We start from the raw sequence: 19,267 nt of genomic DNA, 5'->3' as shown, positions 1-19,267 counted from the left end.
TACCTCTCAGGTGTTGTTCTAATAGGATCTCAGTGTTTCTAAGGGGGGATAAAAGCTGTGTTTGCACAGTGGTATGTAGAGTGTGTATGTAGGGCTCCCATTTTTTCAGAAAAGGTCTGGTTCTCAATTGTACATCTCTCAGGGCGTCTGCCGCTTCATATGTAAACTGTTTCTGGATGTTTGTTTTGAGTTGTGATAGTGTGGGTGACCTCGGGCTCAACCAATTTTTGAATATAAGTTTCCTAGCTTGTAAGATGATGTTAGTGATCATTTTTTTAAGGGAGTTAGGTGTAGAGGTCGGGATCTCCAAGAACACTATCAGTCTGGGGGATGCGAGCTGCACTTAGTCTTATGGCGCGGTCGGGCCGGGCTGTGACTATACAGCTGGCCCGATGCGCTGAGTAAATATAATAGACCCGCTCAGCAGAGTTCAGAGAGTGGGTCTGTAAAACAGCATTTTTTTAAAAAAAATTAATAGGGTACATTAGATTTTTATAAAGTTTGGCTAATATGTTATATAATTCTGCACTATGTGCAGAATTATATAACATTATTTTTAAGGTTTACTGTCCCTTTAAGGTGTAATTATGATCCATTGAGGGTACAACCACAGCAGTTGTACCCTAAGTGTTCACAAACGGACCCCAACCGTACCCTTTTTTCTGACAGTGTAATAGTACCATGCAGAGTACTTATAGCTAGAAAGTTAAAAGGATTGTTTTATCCAAAGATTAACTATCTAATGCTGAAAAATCATAGTATTCTGCCTGCTGTAAGCACTATTAAAGGTTGTTTTATCTGTTGCTATTTATTCCACATTTGCATGGAGAATCAGTATAGGGAAATTTGCTCAACAGAGCGTGGAAGGTGACTTGTGAAACATTTGCATATTATGCAACTCTAACCAAACTTACAAAAACTTAGTTTGCACAAAAAAATACAAAATAAATTCCATTATTCATTTAATATTCCCTAATTAATACAATCAGATACTTTCTAAATGCTTTGGCATTGTCCTAGAAATTTGGGTGCTCTGCATTTTTACAGTATATTATTTCTGTTGGCAAGAATAATTATCATATTGATGAGATGAGCTAAGACAATTTGTTGGCATTGGCAATTTGGTTGGCAATGGGAAATGTCACAAAAAGACAGGCAGTAGCAATTTTTCAGCATGAGCCCAAGAACTCCACTTCCATGAAATTATTTTTGTTAATAGATTTTGTTAATAGATGAAACACAGATTTGTCTTATCTGGCAAAGAGGTCTGTGAACAGAATGTCAGTCTGGAACATTCAGTACATTATACATGGTAATATGTTGCTCACAAGACAACATACACACAAAATGAAAAAATAAAGAAAAACTTAAAACATGTTGACAAAGATATTTTGAGAATCTATCTCCTTTCTCAAGTCAAATTAGTCATCATGGAGGGAGTAAGAGAAGAAGGATATTTGTCTTTAAAGGGACACTGTAAACTAGATTTTTCTTTGTTTATATAGCCCATACAGGGTTGTTGTTTTTTGTAAAAATGTATAGTTATGCTTATTTTTAAATAAAATTGTGCTGATTTTCAGACTAATAACCAAGCCCCAAAGTTTTAGAAGTAGACTGTTGTCTACCTACTCCAGCTTGCTCCCGTTTGTGCAAAGGGTCTTTTCATATGCAGGGAGGTGGGAGTGTCTGCTCTTTTTGCTTTCTAGTCCATTTCAGTTGGTGTTTCTGCCTAACCTTTTCAACAGTGCTAAACTGGAAGCTTTTAAGTACGTTTTTATATCAGTATCTGTGCATATTATTCTTTATAGTCATGTCTATTACATGCAGTTATATGAAAATTGGTGTACACTGTCCCTTTAAACCAGGGATGGTGAACCTTGGCACTCCTGATGTTTCAGTACTACATTAACCATGATGCTTAGGCACTCTGAAGTCATTTTGAGCATCATGGGAAATGTAGTTCTGAAACTGATGGAGGATCCCCCATCCCTGTCTAACAATAATTCAAACTATGTATTGCTACTCTTTGTCTGTTTCCCGTAATTAATTGCATACTCAGAATAAGATATTTATTTTTACTACTAACATCATACTTAAAGGGACATTAAACACTTTGAAATGGTAATATAAAATAATAAAATCGTATATATAAAAAATGTCTGCAATATACTTTCATGATTTATTTTGTCCCCTTTCTTGTAATTCCATTCTGAAATTGTGAGCTTTTCAGTTTCTGTTAAAAAATGGAAGTGCAGAGCACTGTTATATTCCACACAGCCATTGGCTGCACACGCTAGTTATTTATAACTGTCCCTAATTGGCTGCAACAGAAAAGGAAACCTAAGTTACAACATGGCAGCTCCCATTGTTTTATAAACATTAAAACTTTACACTTATTTTGTCACTATCTAAACAGCTAATAAAACTTTAAAAAATACATCTACATGTTATTCTCAGACTAATCTTTTCTTTGAATGCATCATTTTATCTAGCAGTTATTTAGTGCTTAGTGTCCCTTTAAGATTTACATTCATTAAACTCAGATACCTCAGTTAGAAAAGTCAAATGCATGTGCTTATCATAAAACAATTTTATTTAAAGGGGCATTGCAAGCACATAATTATCAGTATGTATATTAAAAATCAATAATTAAACATTGCTAGAAAAATATGCAGCTATAATTTTAGTTCAATAGCCCTTTCAGTGCATAAAGTAATTACTTTGAAATTTGGCAGTAACTGTTAATGTTTAAAATTTTAAGTAAATTGGTTGAGTATTTGTTGAGTTATGTAGCTAAAAACCTCTGCACAAATCTTTATGAAATGTAGAATAGTATTATTTTTTGCTAGAGGGTTTTCTTATGTGATGAAAAAGATTTACAGTAATCCCTAAGACCTATTAATTTAAAGTTACTTTACTTCACACACATTCAGCAGAAAAAAAGCATAAACTAAATAGTGAAAAGTGTTTTGAAACCCATGTGGTACAGACTCACTCATGCAATACTGCTTAGTCCAAGTTACGATTCTGATTTATCATCTGATGAAGTTCTCCCCATATTGAATGAAACATGTTAGGTACTTTGGGGTCTCATCTGAAAGCAACAAAGGGGCACCATCGAGTGTGATACCGTAAACCCATAGTAAATTAAATACAATTTCCACAGGGATTACTCACAATGATGGTGGCATTAAGGAAATATTTAGTGCATACCAAGCAGGCTGGTATTTTTTGTCTCTAACTGACTGTTTTTCCACATGGTTTTGCTCACTCTTCTTAAAACCAGGAATGTTTGATCCAAAATGTAAACACAACTTCTGAGGAATGTGTTAAAAATGCAAAATTCTTAAAAGCAAAGTTGCCAATGCTTTCCTCAGCTCAAGGCTGTTCAGGCATAAACTCAGCTCAAGGCCATTTCCTCAGGCATTTTTGTTCACTTAGCTACCAGTAGTCAGCTGGAAATGACACTCCATTTTTAGATTACCTGGCTAAGCAGCTTGGTGGCTGAACTCTGAAAACAGTTAGGGTTAGGAAGCAACAGTCAACCTCAGAAGGACTTGATTTGGTGTCTTTTGTTTAGACGTTTTTTTTAACCTTTCATTCTGTGAATAGGGGTAAAGAATATGTGCACCTTGATTTTTTATATTAAAACACGCTTGAGTATGAAGTTAGCTTTTTTGTTTTTTTATGTTTTAGTGCAGGTTAATAAGCAGTGGTCACACAATTCATTCAGAGTGATTGACAGGCCCTGCTTTCATGCATTTGGTTATACACGTGCAGGGCTGCAAAAGGAAATACTTGTGCAATAGTAATGCCTGAAGACAGGTGGACAGATTCCCTAGATAGTAACCTGGTAAGCCTTACCTTTAAGTACATGGAGGCAACTGACTAAACACATTCTCTGTTTCTGCTCATACTAAACTGTCTCACAGAAGAAGTCAAAAGTTTCAATTCAATGAAATGTATAATGGAATATGTTTAATTTGTTCAGTCTAAAAGATGACGTTGCAAATTGTTGATGTGCTGTATAAACAAGCTTTTCCTTGTTAAGTTCTCCAATGTGCTTTAATTCAACACCATTAGTTGTGTATACATTTCCTTTTGGATTTAGTAAAAAAATGTAGCATTGTTTTCAACTATTTTTCATTTGGAAATATTCCATCAAAAACATGTCTGTCAAATCCTTTATTCTCTCATTATATCCTAATCTAAACCTTTTATCTAATTCTATGATTGGATTTTTTTTTTTTAGGGGGAGGGGTTGTCACTATCCACCAGAAAAGAAGAGTAATGTGTTCTTATTAACTAGTTCCCAATATTTCATGGAAGCTTAACAGGACAGGGAAGTAAGGGGGAATTGTGTGCAAGGGCCCACAAGTGTTTGGAGAAGCCAAGGGAAACCCATAGAAACCATTACATTTGCACTAATGGTTGATATTTTGACTGCCTTCTCTATAATATAATATGTTGAAGTTCCTGATAATATTCTCACTGTGAAATGCTCATAAACCTTCAACCTTAAATAAAAAGTGGTTATATTACAGAAACATATAGTTTATATTTGTCTCTTATAAGTCAAAGCAAAGGAGACCAGGACCTGGCACCTAACTTTTCAAGAATTGTATTCCTGAACTGTTCTGTTCTTGATTTCTGCAACTTTGTAAATTGCTCAAAAATTGACAGTGCTAAACTATTTTAAAACATTTGACGGCATTGCTAAATGCCGACAGCATATCCTGTTGGCGTTTATCATTGCACAAGCAGTTCACCAGAACTGCTTGCGCAATACAGCCACCTGCAGGTTCACAGCCAATGGGCCGCCGGAAACAAGAGGCTTGTAGTTCCATTCGGAGCTTGATAATTCAGCCCCTATGTATCAAACAATGTAAACTGTTTTCTCTTTTGTGTTTTGGAGACTTGTTTTGTGTGGATTATTCCCTGACATGTAGATAATCCAGATAGTGACACCACATACTATTGCTAAGAACCTAGTGAAGATGCAGAGGACTTTGCTAGTAACCTTTATTAATATGTCTCTTTGTTTACCTTGATGTTTCTTTAGTTTTTCTTCACATAATCTCAGACCTCTACATAAGCCAAACAGCCCAAAAACATCAACCAAAGCTTTAAATTATTTATTAACGGATTTTTTTGTTGTTGCTATAAAATGGTTATTGCTATAAAATGGTTGAATACGCTGTTTTACTAACAGGTTGTTTTTTTCAGTTCTGCTCTTACATAGCAATGTTTTTTTTATTTATGTTTTTAGCACAATATCCCTTTATTTTAAATGAATAACTGAAGATATATATTAAATCAAATGATACATACTGTAGCTGTTTACTGTAGATTTTATACAAAACTGGGGAATGGTAAATAAAGGGTGTATCTATCTTTTAAAACAATACCATTTTTGGTGTAAACTACTTTATTTTACATTTAGATAAAAACTGTATGAAAATTCATGTATTAAGCCCAACTAATAAAACAACAGGACTACATTGCAGAGGAACTTTTTTTCCCCTTCAAATTATCCCTAAATTAGATCTCCTAATTTCCAAATTTATACGTACAGTATTTAATAGTGATAATTATATAAACTTAAAAAAAAAAAATAAAGAACTAGTTTAGTTTTATCTTTTAAATAACTTCTGTTTAATTGTCTTGCATAAGCTATTTACACTAACTTTTTTTTCTGCTGGTGCTGCACTATTTAAAAAAATACAGGCCCAGTTTACTTAAAGGGACATTAAACCCACATTTTTTCTTTAATGATTCAGATAAAGAATATAATTTTTAACAAAATTCCAATTTACTTCTATCTAATTTGCTTCATTATTTAGATTTCCTTTATTTAAGAAATAGCAATGCACATGGGTGAGCCAATAACACGAGGCATCTATTTGCAGCCACCAATCAGCAGCTTATGAGTCTATCTAGATATGCTTTTCAGCAAAGAAAATCAAGAGAATAAAGCAAATTAGATAATAGATGTAAATTAGAAAGTTGTTTAAAATTGCATGCTCTTTCTAAATCACGAAAGAAAAAAAATTGGGTTTAATGTCCTTTTAAAATCAGGGATTGTAGTGAATAATAGTCTAAAATATATAGCTCAAATGTTACAAGATGTATTCAGCTATGGAAGAGGTATAACATTTTAAAAATATTATTGATTGAGTTATTGTTTGAAATGAAATGGTCTCTGCTTTATTGTAGTTTTTATTATTATTTTATTTTACAGTGTACCTTTATTAGGAACAATGAGGCGATTGTCTATCTTTCTACTGCTGCAATATACCTAGAGTTCTGAATCTAATTGGTTGCATCATGTGGTCATAGCGTGTCATATATAGGTAAAATACAGTGGCATATAAAGCCAGCTAGTGAAGGACATAACGTTTGTAATGTAATACATTGTGTTACTGACTTTGAGAAATATCTCTGAGTGTAGGCATAACTGATCATAATTGGAGGGGTTAATCAGTTACAGACAAGCAATAATAATAACATGCTCTATCACATTAGTGCATTATTTTTTTGTAATTTATGTCCATTTAAATTAAGAGTCTTTAAAGAAGAGTTTAGGTTCACAAAGTATAAAGTATGGGAGACTGTAATTGTAAGGCATGTGTGGTGTAGTGAGGCCAGGAAGACCAAGGGACTAATGCTGGTTTAACTGTGTTTATTAACAAAGTATTGCTGAGTATGGTGCAAAAGAAAAAGTCAGACAAGAGTCCCAGACTGGCCTGTACATCTTTTCTCTTGAAATCCTGTCCGGGTTTATAATAAAATTATTTGTTTACAACACAATACATCTACTCAATAAGCAAGCTCAGAAGAATATCTTAAAGTGATAGAAGATGTCAACATTGGAATGTGCATTGGTGCATTTTTACATTGAACAGAAGCTGGTTTGCAATATATTTAATAAGCACAAAATGCTTCTCCTTACAGTTCTTACGGTTTCAGCTGTGTGTGCACATATGCTAACTGTGACCAGAGAATCAGGATTCAAACACCATGTCTGCTCATGTAGCTGTGTGTATTGTATCAAAGATGACAACTCATGTCATACAAACCCCTTGTGTGGTATTTGAATGCTGATTCATGGGGCACTAGCAACATATGCACATATGCTGCTGAAAATCATTAATAACTTTTAGAATGTTTTGCTGATGAAAGCATATTGCAAAAATGCTTATATTTAAAATTGAAATGTATTCATGCACATTTCCCTTTTAATCTGCAGATTTTTGTTTAAATAAGTTATATGGATTATATTAATACCCACAACACTGACCAATATATCATTTTTTTTGTGTGTCTATTTTAAACACTAGATATTAGGATGCCATTCAATATACTTTTTTGAGAGGAATAACTTACTGTAAAATTTTCAATATTTTATTATCATCTATATTGCTGGGATATGTCATGTAAAATACTTATAGCAGAAGATTCCTAATGAACCTATTGTGGTATCCAAATTGCAATAATAGCATAATGTAAACAAAAAAAGTGAAAATATTGTAGATTTGTTTGTGTGTATGTATTTAATTGTAAAATACACACACATATAGGCTTTATAATGATTATTGTAAGGCTCACTGCTGCAATGTATGTATATAGCTCATTTTTGGCACCTGTCTGGAAAAATCCCATTTTTGACTGGAGATTCCTAGTTAAGCTGTGCAGAGCTACAAATCTTTATCCATCACTTTTTGGCATATTAAATGTCTGCTCAGTGCCTACTCATACATTTCATATTATGGCAGTTTATTAAGAAATAAGAAACTGTTGTACTAATTCAGACAACATATGAAGTATTCAAAATTTACTACCAATTTTATATTATTAGATACTGGAGAATATTCTGTAGAACAATCATTATATAAACTTTTCTAAAGGATTGTGATCAACCCCATGACCATTGCTAGCCTTGCATATTCCAGTAATATATATGAATTGGCTCCTGCAGGCAAGGCAAGTGGTGGTTGGAGTTTGGCAATTGAAAAACGATTGCAGCAAAAAGGTGATAATAAATTAAAAACACTTTCAACTCAGCCACTATTTCAATATAATGCAAGACTTATTGAACTCATGTAAGGTGTCTACTGTCCCTTTTAAGAATAATGAATATATGTTTACTGTCATCAATTAATTACCATAAATTAAACTATATATAATTGCCTACTAAACTCATTTAGTTTGTAGGATAGCCTTATGCTTGTCCCAGGCATTCTTATTAAAGTCCCCACGGTGTTTGTCATTACTACCTCTTGTGGAAGTTTATTCCATGAATCAATCACCTTTCTGTAAATAAGTGCTTCCTCAAATAACTTCTGAATATACTACCCTTCAGCTTGTTCTTAAATTTTACTTTTTATGTGAGCAATATATTAAAGTTGAGTAAAATGCTGAAGTTATTATTATTATTATTATCGGTTATTTGTAGAGAGCCAACAGATTCTGCAGCGCTATAAACATAGAACAAACATACAACAAAACATTTATAGAGATCAAATGGGTCAGCTCTTAAGGTGATGTACAAACATCTGGACTCTTAGGCTTACATGCTAAGGGGGTTCAATGTGATAGCAATGGAGTAGAGGAACTGGAAAAAAGAAAGGTTAGTGCAGGTTGTATACATCCCTGAACAGCAGATTCTTTAGGGAGTGCTTGAAGCTTTCAAAGCTAGGGGAGAGTGTAGTGGAGTGAGGCAGAGAGTTCCACAAGATGGGAGCCAGTCTGGAGAAGTCCTGTAAATGGGAGTGTGAGAAGGTAACAAGAGAGGAGGAGAGTAAGAGGTAATGAGCAGAGCGAAGGGGACGGGAGAGAGAGTATCTGGAGACAAGGTCTGAGATATAGGGGGGAGAGGTGCAGTTGAGGGCTTTGTATGTCAGAGTGAGAATTTTGTGTTTAATCCTAGAGGCAAGAGGAGGCCAGTGAAGGGATTGGCAGAGAGGTGCAGCAGATGAAGAGCGACGTGTAAGGAAGATGAGCCTGGCAGAGGCATTCATTATGGAATGTAATGGAGCTAGGCAGCAGCTGGGGAGAACAGAGAGGACAGAGTTGCAGTAATCAAGGAGGGAAAGGATGAGAGAGTAGATTAAAATCTTAGTTGTGTCTTGTGTAAAGGAAATGTCTAATTTTAGAGATGTTTTTAAGGTGGAAGCAGCAGGATTTAGCCAAGGACTGAATGTAAGGAGTGAAAGAAAGATCTGAGGCAAGTGTTACCCCAAGACATCGGGCATGCAGGGTAGGGGTAATGATGGAGTTGTCGACAGTTATAGAGAGATTGTGGGTGGAGATTTTGGAAGAAGGAGGGAAAATAAGGAGCTCAGTTTTATAGAGGACATCCAGGAAGAGATGTGAGAAAGACAGTTAGTGACACGGGTTAGCAAGGAAGTAGATAGGTGTGGTGCAGAGAAGTAGATTTGGGTGTCGTTGGCATACAAATGATATTGGAACTCGTCGGACTTTATTAGGGAACCCAATAATGACATGTAGATTGAGAAGAGAAGGGGACCTAGGACAGAGCCTTGCGGTACCCCGACAGAAAGTGGTGACGGGGCAGAGGAGGCCCCAGAAAAGGCTACACTAAAGGTACGGTTTGACAAGTAGGAAGAGAACCACGAGAGGGCTGTGTCACAAATGCCAAAGGATTGGAAAGTTTGGAGCAAAAGAGGGTGGTCAACAGTATCAAAGGCTGCGAACTGATCAAAGAGGATAAGCAGAGAGAAGTGGCCTTTGGATTTTGCTGTAAGTAAGTCATTGGTAACCTTAACGATTGTTGTCTCTGTGTAGTGATGGGGATAAAATCCAGATTGCAGTGGGTCAAGGAGGGAGTTTAATGTAAGGAACTGGGATAGGTGTGCATATACCAACTTTTCGAGAAGCTTTAAGGCAAGAGGGAGTATGGAAATAGGGCGGTAGTTGGATGGGGAGGTTGGATCAAGAGAAGGGTTTTTGAGGATAGGTGTGACCAGTGTATGTTTCAGAGATGAGGGAAATATACCAGTGGGAGAGGTTGAAAATGTGTGTGAGTATAGGGCCAAGGGTAGAAGAGAGGGAGGGGAGTAGCTGTTAAGGGATAGGGTCAAGGGGACAGGTAGTGGGGTCAGAGCGCAGTATAAGTGCAGAAACTACTTCCTCAGTAACAGGGGAGAAAGAGCTAAGTTTATGGCTATGTGGGATGTGGTTGATTGCGAGCGTTTGAGGGGGTGAGACAATGTAAGTATGTTGAGAGCTGATTTGGATTCTGATGGAGTCGATTTTGTTATTGAAGTGGCTGGCAAAGTCATGAGTCAAGTTATTTGCAAGGGGTACTGTTATGGTACCTCAGTATTTATAAAAGCAAATGCATATATTTTTGTCTAGGGAGGTTAACTATGCCTGTGTGGTGGCCAGCAGGAGGTTTTTTTGGGGGTGGAAGTTTTGAATGGTAGATCTATGGTATGATGGCATCCCATTTCTATGCTAACCAAATGTATATTTATTAATTGTATTGTAAAACAATGATCTCTAGTTGTCTACTGAGGGTGCATTACCTCCTATATGCCCCTGGCCTCCATTTTTGAGAAATCTATGAGGAAAATATAGGCTTGCTGGGTTGCTGAGTTTGAGGAACCTAGTTTCCTAGTGCTTAAGGACCCAAATAAATTAAATACAGCACAGAATAAAAAAGAAAAAGAAACAGAATCATGGATAAGGAAAATAATATCTATCTTCCATAGAGAAGAAATGTAAACATAGGTATACATTTACATAGGTTCTAAACAAGCAATAAAATACATTTTCTATACAACACATTTTTAGTTCATTCTAATTGTAATTTAAATAAAAATGCCAGATGTCAGAAACTAACAATAAATGCTTTATTATGCCTTGTCTTTTGAAATGACTAGTATGAAAAATATTGTACAGTTCTGTGATGCATGTTAGAAATAGTAGATAGGATCCATCTATTCTTCTGTCAATAATAATACATTGGGTGTTAAGATTATTTAGTTTATGAATGTGGTACTTTGTGTGGCATTGTATTTTAGGCATATTTAATTTAGTACCATAAGTTTAAATACTACTCGCAATAATAATTAAAGAATGTTTTGCAATAAACAACCTACTGGATTGAAAGAATTTAGAGCTTGTGAGCTATAGCTTAATCTTTTCTCAATTTTTTCTGAGAGAGCAAGTAGGTATTCTTTTACATTTGCTGGTATCAGTATTGGCTCACAACTGAACAAAATCTAAATCTAAAATAATTTTGTGTATCAAAAACTCTAACCAGGAGCACCACTTCAATAAACCATAAATAGCTTAGCACAGTAATTCCATACTATCAGGGTTCCTCTTCACAAATAAACCTAACCATGATTCCAAAGTACATAAATTATTCATAAACTCACTACCTTTACACAATATTCTCTGGACTCTCATCACAATAAAAAACTAACCTTGATATTCATACATCATTAGCATTGTTCTATCTTATCTGCAACTAACAGGTAGTTAGGTCAACACTGTGCTACTGCTACCATTGTTCACACTCTACAAAAGGCTAAATGCTCCTTCTGAAGGTTATATAGTGTCAAGTGACCTCCAGATATCTACAATGGTCCCACTTAAGGGACCCCCAAAACTTAAAAAAGGGACAATCTATGCAAAAGTTGTTATTGTTTAAAAAGATAGATAATACCTTTACTACTCATTCCCCAGCTTTGCACAACCAACATTGTTAGATTAATATACTTTATAACATTTAAAACTCTAAATATCTGCCTGTTTCAAAGGCTCGATTGACAGCCTCTTAATCATATGCTTTTGTATTTGCTTTTCACAACAGGTGCACAATTCAATACTAAATTCAAATCAATAGATAATAAAAACAAAGTCATATGATCAGGGGGCTATCAGAAGATGCTAGATACTAGGTAATCACAGAGGTAAAAAGTATATTAATATAACTGTGTTGGTTGTGCAAAACTGGGGAATGGGTAATAAAGGGATTATCTATCTTTGAAAACAATAACAATTCTATTGTAGACTGTCTCTTTAATAAGGTGTCCATCATCTATAATGGTCCACACAAGGGACTTTAATCATCTGTAATTATCTCCTTTCATGTATTTTGAGATTTGTTACAGCACTTATTGATGCCACAATTGCAATTTTAGGAGTGATTAGGCATATGAATAAGTTGTGACTAGAAAACAGCTGGCTCAAGGGCTTTGGTAAGACTTCATTGTGGTATAACAGTACCCGTGTCACTAACTGTCTGACTTTCTCACATCTCTTCCTGGATGTCCTCTCACTACCTCAAGCTGAATCTCTCCAAAACTGAGCTCCTTATTTTCCCTCCTTCTTCCAAAATCTCCACCCACAATCTCTCTATAACTGTTGACAACTCCATCATTACACCTACCCCGCATGCCAGATGTCTTGGGGTCACACTTGACTCAGATCTTTCTTTCACTCCTCACATTCAGTCCTTGGCTAAATCCTGCCGCTTCCACCTTAAAAACATCTCCATTTCCTTACACAAAACACAACTAAGATTTTAATCCACTATCTCATCATTTCCCACCTTGATTATTGCAACTCTGTTCTCTCTGTTCGCCCCAGCTGCCGCCTAGCTCATTTACATTCCATAATGAATGACTCTGCCAGGCTAATCTTCCTTATACGTCACTCTTCATCTGCTGCACCTCTCTGCCAATACCTTCACTGGCTTGCCTCCAGGATTAAACACAAAATTCTCACTCTGACATACAAAGCCTTCAACTGCACTGCTCCCCCCTATATCTCAGACCTTGTCTCCAGATACTCTCTCTCCCATCCCCTTCACTCTGCTCATAACCTCCTACTCTCCTCCTCTCTTGTTACCTGATCACACTCCCGCTTACAGGATTTCTCCAGACTGGCACCAATCTTGTGGAACTCTCTGCCTCACTCCACAAGACTTTCCCATAGTTTTCAAAGCTTTAAGCGCTCCCTAAAGACTCTACTGTTCAGGGATGCATACAACCTACACTAACCTTTCTTTATACCGTTTCCTCTCCTCCATTGCTATCTCCTTGAACCCCCTTAGCATGTAAGCCTAAGAGCCATTCTGTTTGTAGATCACATTCTTTATGGCTGAATACAACAGTGTGACTCTGGGCAGGGCCCACTATCCGTCTGATCCCTATAAATGTTTCCTTGTATTCCATCTATGTTATAGTGCTGCTGAATCTGTTGGCGCTCTACAAATAACTAATAATAATAATAATAATAATAATAACAGTAGTGGGGGGTAGCTAGGGGTAAGATGTTATTTAAGTTGAGGTAAAATTGGATTAATTTAGATTTAATTAAGGTTGGTAATATTTTTTCTACAAGTTATAATCCATAACATTAATATTGCTAAAATGGAAGTTATTCTTTTTTCAGAAAGCTTGATCCAGCCTTATTATTATTTGTCTTGGCGTGGCTTCTTTAAAACCATTTAGAAATGACATCAATTGTTTACTTTTTTTAATGTACACTGAAGGTGCACTCAATGGGGCCCATTTATCAAGCTCCGAACGGAGCTTGTGGGCCCAGAAGATCGCCCAGAAGACCGCTGCTCCATAAACCAGTCTGCCTACTCTGAGCAGGCGGACAGGAATCACCGGAAATCAACCCGATCAAGTACGATCGGGTTGATTGACACCCCCCTTGGCCGCGAGTCAGCAGGGGGCGGCGTTGCACCAGCAGCTCTTGTGAGCTGCTGGTGCAATGTTAAATGCGGAGAGCGTATTGCTCTCCGCATTTAGCGAGGTGTTGCGGACCTGATCCGCACTGTTGGATCAGGTCTGCAACACCTTTGATAAATAGGGGCCAATGAGTCACTCTTCTGAGGGTTTTGCATAAATCTGTATCAAATTAATAATATAATTGCCTTCAAAGCAAGCCCGTACTATCAGAGAACTACTTTAATTTTAAGGATTTATAAGTGTGATTTCATTCTCTCACTTAAAGTAAAAGAAATGAAACACTTAATACCTAGCAGGAGAAGAGATTATCTCTATTTTTTTCACTCATATAAAACAACAGAGAAAAGCTCCTTCATAAGGAGCATTTTCAATACTTTATTGGTTCTTTACTGCCAAGCATCAGAAATATTTGTCATATCAGTTATACTATCTATTCATAATTCTTATAGAACCAAAATTGGATACCAGTCATTAAAGGGACAGTGTACAACTATTTTCAAATAACTGCATGTCATAGACACTACTATAAAGAAGAATATGCACAGAAACTGATATCAAAATCCAGTATAAAACCGTTTAAAAGCTTGCTTAGAAGCTCTGAAGTTAGTACTGTTGATGAGGTTAGGCTGGGACACCCATTGAAAGGGGCTGAGAAAGCAGGAAGAGCAGACACTCCCTCCCCTACATATGTAAAGATGGATCAAACAAATCAGAGAAAGCAGGAATCAGTAGACTTCAGGGCTTGGTTAGGAGTCTGAAAATCAGCACATTGTTATTAAAAAATAAGCAAAACTATACATTGTTACAAAAACACTCCCAGATAGACTATTTAAATGGATCATCTACAAAACATTTATGCAAAGAAAAATATAGTGTACAATGTTTCTTTAAATGGACATTCTATTTTTCTTTGCATAAATGTGTCTGCTCTTTTTGTGTCTCTTCTTTTTGCTTTCCCGCCCATTTCAGTGGGTGTCCCAGTCAACCTCATCAACAGAGCTAAACTGGGAACTTCTAAGTAAGTTTTTAAAAGGTTTGGTACTAGATTTTTAGATCAGTATCTGTGCATATTCTTCTTTATAGTAGTGTCTATTGCATGCAGTTATATGAAAATTGGTGTACACAAATATATTAGAAGTTTACAAAAATTGGTTGCTTATTCTACAGCTCTCCATGGTCCTGATTGTTTTACTTTACAGAATGCACACAGCTACACATACCACCATTTCAACAAGAAAGTGAATTTTCAATGATTTCTGCTATATTACTCTGTACATTGTGTTTAGCTGTGTCCTTTCTTCTATTTAAAGAACAGGTTTCATTAAGAGCAAAAGCACTGTAAACCACCAATTGCTGTGGGCTAGTATAGATAAGGATTGGAATACTTTTTTTTTTTTTTTTTACTGAAAAATAGCAAGGTACTGTGCATTCAATTGAGCATTAATCATTTGAAATATATGTTCAAGTTTCCCTTAAAGCTTTGCTTGAGTAAGTCATAATATTTATGATAATAAAAGCAGCAGCTGTTCAATCTCAGTGTACCCCTAACAGGCTTACAATTAGATTTTGGTAGGAATGGAAAATCATGGATGATTTTAAACGATAGTTATGATCACTTTATTGTGTGCAATGCCTTGAGGAATACTGTATGCAAATTGTTATAAAATAATGAGTTCCTTTCTCTTGCAGGTATTTTTTTAAATTGCTTATTTAAATATTTCTGTTTTTATGAAAAATTGAGACTCACTTTCAATTATAACAAAAACTGCTTATGCTATGACTACATTTTCCCCTTTATGTCCTGATTATGTCTTTTTTTTTAAATAATAATAACTATAATCTGTGAATAATGGGTCCTGTGTGATGTTATGCCTTTTGACCTTGAGAACATTATCATTTTTTTTCCTGTAACTCAGAAAATGATCCATAACTGATGGAATACTTGGAAAGTTGGGTCAGTATAGTTATTCATAAAGAACATCCAATTCACCAGCAGTTATCAGCTGACATTTTAAAACTTGATAAAAATGACATGTTTCTGGAAAGGAATTACTTTTCAGAAATGCCATTAGGGCAAAACGAATGATTAATGATCTTGCACGCTCTCTTAAACAAAGTTAAATGGAGTATGCTCTCAGACGATACCTATTTCAAAGTAAATCTTATATACAAATATAGTCACCTGGACCTGCTTTACTGTAGCAAAATAAAAGCAGAGTGGATTTAAAAACTCAAATGTATCAAATACCAAAAATGGGCCAGATTACAAGTGTAGCACAAAATATCGCTTTTGCAAGGGTGATATTTGCACTCCACTTAGTAATATCTGTGCACGCAAATGTGCGCTGGTATTGCAAATTAGGTGCAATGCGAACGCGACCTCGCATTTGCATTGCACTGAAGCTTTGTGCTCATGAGAGCGGGCTTCCATAGACACGGCATGAGAACCTAATGCAGTGAAGGGGGTAAGTTGCGCAGCGATCATCAGAAAATTTAAATATATATGTATATAAGCATATTTACAGGGAACACACAGTTCCCCATAGAAAAAAAAAAACGGCACTAAAAAGTGCCTTTACATTGCGGTCTAACACCCGACAAATGTAACCCCTAAAAACTCCTTTGTGCTGTTATTTGTAATTAAAAAAAAGCTAAATTTTTTAAAATAAAAAAAAATTAATACTCTTTAATTTGAGGCCAATTGGGTGATATTTTGAAAATTAACCAGAGATCTGGTTGATTTCCGAGGAGCTAATTACTAATGGTACTTTAGTACTGTTGTCAAAATTGCCTTTTGCAAATGCACAGGTTTATAGTATATAATCATATAATTAATATCTATTTATTTAGGAGACATATGTATTCTTAATTATCTATTTTTTTTACTTTTTTACATAATACTATGGGGCCCATTTATCATGCTCTGGATGGAGCTTGAGTGCAGTTATGAAGCAGTGGTCTAAAGACTGCTGCTCCATAACCCTGTCCGCCTGCTTTGAGCAGGCGGACATACATTGCCGAAAAACAACCCGATCAAGTACGATCGGGTTGATTGACACCTCCCTGCTGGCGCCGATTGGCCACGAATCTGCAGGGGGCGGTGTTTCACCAGCAGCTCACAAGAGCTGCTGGTGCAATGCTGAATACGGAGAGCGTATTGCTCTCCGCATTCAGCTAGGTCTGGCGGACCTGATCCGCACTGTTGGATCAGGTCCGCCAGACCTTTTTATAAATATCCCCCCATGCGTTAACATTTTATACATTTTTACTATATTCCTCCGGAGTTATGAGTTGTTGTTTTTTTATTATTATTACTACCTTGTACTCAATACTATATCAAGATTGAACATAAAATATGTTTTTTCTGTGAAAAAAGATACCTTGTTTTAAACTAATTCCTGCATGTATTTCAATGGAAATCTAGTCTATCTTATTTTGCTATAGATGTGCACTTTCAATACAAATATATACTTTTAAGGGGTTTCCATAGGTCTGTACAGTAGTTTGACCTAGTAAGGGCTAGATAATGAGTGGAGCTTTGTTTTGCGCTCCCACTTGCACGTTAAATTCGTTAGACTAAGGCTTTTAGCACACAGCGGGTTGTTTTCATATTACAAGCTGAAAGTAAATAGCTCAAGAGTGAAAACCAGAGGCAAAAGGCAGGCAAAAAGATGAATTTTGAATATTCCAACCGAGTTAATGTATTCTCAAATAGACTTCAATGGGGTGTGGTACATAGCAAATTAGTGAAAATCTATGTGGCATCTGGTGGTAGAAACATTTTTCAAACCTCTGATACTAAAGAGGTTAAATGTGAGCTGAGAATGCACAAAAGTGTTCACAATGAAGATGATGAGTAAATAATTAAAGCTCTTGAAAGATGCTAATGGTAATCACCTATGCCAGCTAGACACAGAAATTAACATGGCAATAAACCACCTAATGTCTTTACTGTATTTGGGGACAGTGGCTCCAAAATAGTCCCTACCCCCTTAATACAGAAAGCACCACCCACTCAAAATTCCCCTCATACAAAGATTACTCTCTTTCAAATAGGGACCTCTTGCCACAAACTATTGATTTAGGGAGTCCAATACACTAAATAACCTAAAAACATTAGAATTAAACAAAAATATTTTTAAAAAAATGTTAAATTCTTTTAGAAAAAAATATTCCATCTTAATTAAAATATAAGCATTATAAAATATTTAGCATAGATTTCTAAACTAAAAGAAGTATGGAAAATGTGCTAGTAACTCAGTTAAAAAATTATACATGTCACTATAATAATTCTGTCAAAAAAAAATACATTACCTGTTCTAAACAGATTTTATGGCACAATAAATCTGACAGACTAAATAAATGTAATAAATGCACATTAAAATATAAACTGCTACTTTGAAAAGAGATATGCAAAGATCTACGGAATGCCATTTGAAAAAGGCCAAAATAAACAGGTCAGGGTTGCTAAATTATAAAAGTAATAGCAAATCTAGCCTTGATTATAAAGTTGTTATTAAGCAGTATGAGATTGTAACATAAAAAATTTAATTATGCGTAGTTAAAACACTTTGCAATATACTTTTATTATTTATTTTGTTAACTTTTCCTGTAATTTAACTCTTATTTTTTTTATTCCACTGAGTTTCTATAAACTTACGCCCTTAACCCAAATGGACGTATAGAAATACAAATATGTCTGAGCTGCTGGAAGCTCCAGCAGTCTCGGCTGTTAAGTTACAGCCAAGAGCTAGAGTTCCTGAGCTCCTGGCATATGCCCGCTTATGGAACTGGAGCATGATTGGTGCTCTGATTCCATATTAGGGCAAATGCCAGATTGTTACAGACGGTGACACTGTGTGTGTCACCGTCTATAACGATCATCTGCTGGTGCCGGGCAGGAGGTGTGAGAGGGAATCCGGGAGGCAGGTGGTTAGTCCAGCAGTGGAGGGAAGAGGGAGGGAGTGGGTGGGCCCTACACTGCAGAAAAAAAATAAAATAAAGGGAGAGGGAGGAAAGGAGCGCTACTCTACAGAAAAAAGATGGGGTGGGGGTCCATAACTAAGCATTGTGGGAGCAGGGGAGGTGGGGAGACCACTACACTACAATTTAAAATAAAAAATAAAAAAATATATATATATTTTATAGGTACTAGATATGAGCTGCCAGTACCTAAGATCAGGGGTTGAGAGGTGTCAGGTGGGAGGGTAATTTCTACACTAAAGCTAAAATTAACCTTACAAGTTTCAACCCCTTTACTGCCGGGAATAATAGAAGTGTACATTAAATTAATCATCCTGATAAATGTGATGCCAGTCTAAATGTCATTTGTATATGGGTGAGTATACCAGGTATGTTTGTTCTCTGCTTTTTTTTTTTTTTTACTTTTAATATTTTCAAGTATTTTTTAAAGTTTTCTCATTGATTGAGAAAACAAAATATTTCATGTATTTGAGATTTGTATCTGAAATAAAAAAGAATAGTGCTGACAATTATTTTCTATTAAGCAACTGATATCGCCTTTAATAGCA

At 35.8% G+C, this 19,267-nt stretch overlaps 1 protein-coding gene across 2 annotated transcripts in view; it reads right to left on the bottom strand.

Annotated features, from left to right (window-relative positions):
* GABRG3 (gamma-aminobutyric acid type A receptor subunit gamma3) overlaps positions 1-19,267 on the bottom strand; it is a 1,437,912-nt gene that overhangs the window by 979,154 nt on the left and 439,491 nt on the right. The window lies entirely within an intron of this gene.

The sequence above is a fragment of the Bombina bombina genome, chromosome 3 (assembly GCF_027579735.1).
Source record: "Bombina bombina isolate aBomBom1 chromosome 3, aBomBom1.pri, whole genome shotgun sequence".
In the NCBI taxonomy this organism is placed as follows: domain Eukaryota; kingdom Metazoa; phylum Chordata; class Amphibia; order Anura; family Bombinatoridae; genus Bombina; species Bombina bombina.
Note: the sequence above shows the minus strand (reverse complement) of the source record. Positions and strands in the feature narration are given on the sequence as shown.